We start from the raw sequence: 3,324 nt of genomic DNA, 5'->3' as shown, positions 1-3,324 counted from the left end.
GGTCGATCCTAACCCTATTCCTAACCCTATTCCTAACACGTATTCATTTGCACACGCGGGTTAGGGTTAGGATCGACCACTCAAGACTAGCTAGCACGGACGCGCGACTGCGCGTTCGCGCAGCTTTAGTAGTACCTATTATACATACATATATATATATATAATATGTATATATATTATATGTTAGAGAAGACAAATAAATAAATGCTACTTTATCACACTCAAACCACATTGCCTGTGACTTTGCCTTTTTCTATGATACAAACTTTCTGTTTTAAAATCATAATTAAAACCTTCCATCGAAATTTCATGTTAGTTTCCAAATCAGGCATTTTTATTAAATTCTTCATTATTTTCAGACTTAATTGGAATAAAGAAAGTGTATTTCAGCAGAAATATGGTAAGAAAAGGATTAAGACGAGACACCATAGATCTTAATTGCACACACACACACACATATCTAGAAAAATTGATACACACTGAGCACAAGGGAACTTCCACAGTCACTTGACCTGCTAGAAATAGTAACCAAATCACACGATCATAGAAAGTGGAGGATATATTAAATAATCCTTTGCTGCTTATCTCCTTGCATAAAGTTACCCCATCTCCAGTTCGTAGTCTTACAAACTTCTCGATGGCCTCACTAGTGCTTGTGGCACGAAAAAAGAAAAGATGCACCCACTTTACTTTGCAAAGTGGGTGGCACTAGTAAGAATATTCAGCTGCAGAAACCATGCGGAAGCAGACACTGAAGCATGATACAGTTTTGGGGTTCATGGCATCTTGTGAAGCTGTCCAACCGATACCAGTATGGAACATGGATGTCAAATGATGATGATTATAATGATGCCTCTAAAAACATGGTCTAGTCATGGCTGGAATATTTTTAGACCTGGGGCTAATTAACATCAGTAATTAGATATACATATCCTGTGGACTGGTCTTGGTTCTCAAAAGATGAAACAGGCTCCTGCTAGGGGTTAGGAGAGGCCAAAAACAACAGCATGTAGCTAATGGGTTCTATTGATTTAAGAAGAAAAGGAACTGATTTCTTAGTTTAGTGAGTGCAGACAGGAATTTAAGTGGCTGCTTGTAGCTAAGCTCAATTCTCTAGATCTTGTCAACAAGATGTTATATGAAACTGGGGGATCCCAACTGGACTGATATCACAGTTTGAATTAACTAACACAAGTGTCATAGAATTGGCTTCTAATCTGAGCCGAAAAGTAAAACTTAATGGTAAAATTTTAAAGCATAAACACAAATAACATCCATCCATCTACTCCACCCACTGTTTGTGGGAGGATTGTGGAGATAGAGTCCTCAGGCACATCCTGCATCAGCTCTTGTTAGAAGCAACCTCTATTAGACCTAACATGAAATATATGGCCTTATGCCAAGTTTAATTGTTAGTTTATGAACTAAGTGCCTATGAGGTTTGTGTTATGGCACATCGTAACACATAGAGAAATACTCCAAAGCTTATATGCAGAGGCACAGGTGTGACTGTGTGGTAAGAAGTTTGCTTCCCAATCACATGGTTCTGGATTCAATCCCACTGTGTTGCACCTTGGGTTAGCATCTTCTACTATAGTTCCAGGCTGACCAAAGCCATCTAAGTGGAATTGGTAGATGGAAACTGTGTGTGTGTGTATATACACACACATATAAATATACAAGTATGTGTGTATTTCTATCTCCTTGTTCTGCCATCATGTGTTAGCTGTAAAATAATTGTCATTGTTATACAAGCAGTGTCATTCGTTACCAACATTCTGTGAGAACACTTGTGGCTGGGGGGAAATATTATCTTCCTTGGAAACAGGTGAGAGTTGGTGACAGGAAGGAAACTTACAAAGACAGTTTACCTAAAAAAAAAACTCCATCTGACCAATGGAAAAATGAATGTTAAAATGATGTTGATTCTCTTTCTCTCTGCAACCATGCGTATCACCTTTCCTTAATCAGAAAACAACCCTGTAACAAATAGCTTTGCATGCAGCTTCCTGTAATAGATGTTTTAGTACACTATACTTGTAAGTAGTATCTCCCTATCTTGAATGTGTTATAGTTAGTACATGTAGGCAGTTCCCTTTTAGTCTTGTGCTGTATATATGCTGTTTTCTCATTTTATATAGCTGATTTCAGTGTATATAGTTCTGTGTTGAGGAGACTGTTTGTGTATGTTAGTGTGGCTGTTTGGTAAGAAGTTTGCTTAATGTACACAGGCATGGTCGTGTGGTTAAGGAACTTGCATTGCAACCATGTGGTGTTTCAGGTTCAGTCCCCCCGTGCAATGCCTTGGACAAGTGTCTTCTACTATAGTTCTGGCTGACCAATGTCTTGCAAGTGAATTTGGTTAACAAACTATGTAGAAGCCATCATACATACACATAACAGATTTGTTCCTCACTCTCTTCTAAATGTGAGTAGCCATGTAGCTCCTATACAACAAGCACTTGCTCTGAGAAACCCCGCTTCTCTCATACCCCTCCTTTCAGGTTTTGTAGATTTGTTAGCCATGTGGTGACCTCACTAGTGCCAGCAGCACAAGAAAAACACCCAATACACACTATACTAAGCATTAGGAAGGGTATCCAACCATAGTATCCATGTCAAAGTGGACACTGGAGCACAATGCAGTCCTTAGTCCCATTGGATCCTCTCAAACTGCCCATGTTCCATGCTAGCTTGGAACATGAATGTTAAATGATGATAATAGATATGTGTATGTGTGTGTCTGACTCTGTGTTTGTCCCACCCACCATGTGACAACTGGTATTGCTTTTTTTTTCATTTATGTTTCTCTAACTTAGCAGTTTGGCAAAAGATGCTGATAAAATAAGTACAAGACATTAAAAAATAAATACAGAGGTACAAGGATTGATTTGTTCAACTAAACAGTCCAAGGTGGTGCTCCAGCATGGCTGCAGTCAAATGACTGAAACAAATTAAAAATAAAAGATTAATAATATCCATCTTTTGCATGTGTGTGTGTGTGTAACTGGACCATGTAATTTCCAATTGTGTAAATATAGCAAAAAAAAAAAAAAACCCTAATAAGGTTACTCCACTCTCAATTATAATATTGGTTCTAATGGTTTGTACAATTATCATCATGATTATCAGTCTAACACCTGTTACTTTACTTTTCAGCATACTCCACCACATTTACACTCGCACACATTAAATCAAGTGTGATTCTTATATAAATATTAACTAGTATACAAACACATGTTGACATAAGTATATATATGCCTATACAAACCTGTGCATGTGTGTATATATATATATATATATATATGTGTGTGTGTGTGTGTA

The 3,324-nt window shown here is 37.6% G+C and overlaps 1 protein-coding gene across 1 annotated transcript in view; it reads left to right on the top strand.

Annotated features, from left to right (window-relative positions):
* Positions 1 to 383: 383 nt before the first annotated feature.
* The window catches only part of LOC106877573 (trafficking protein particle complex subunit 12), a 24,346-nt gene continuing 21,405 nt past the window's right edge, over positions 384 to 3,324 (top strand). Inside the window, exon 1 of the mRNA XM_014926512.2 lies at positions 384 to 400. The gene's annotated coding sequence lies outside the window, so the exon portion shown is untranslated. The remainder of the gene's footprint in view (positions 401 to 3,324) is intronic.

This window comes from Octopus bimaculoides, chromosome 14 (genome assembly GCF_001194135.2).
Source record: "Octopus bimaculoides isolate UCB-OBI-ISO-001 chromosome 14, ASM119413v2, whole genome shotgun sequence".
NCBI classification, from domain to species: Eukaryota; Metazoa; Mollusca; class Cephalopoda; order Octopoda; family Octopodidae; genus Octopus; species Octopus bimaculoides.
The sequence above is the reverse complement of the archived record's forward strand: the minus strand, read 5'-3'. Positions and strand labels throughout refer to the sequence as shown.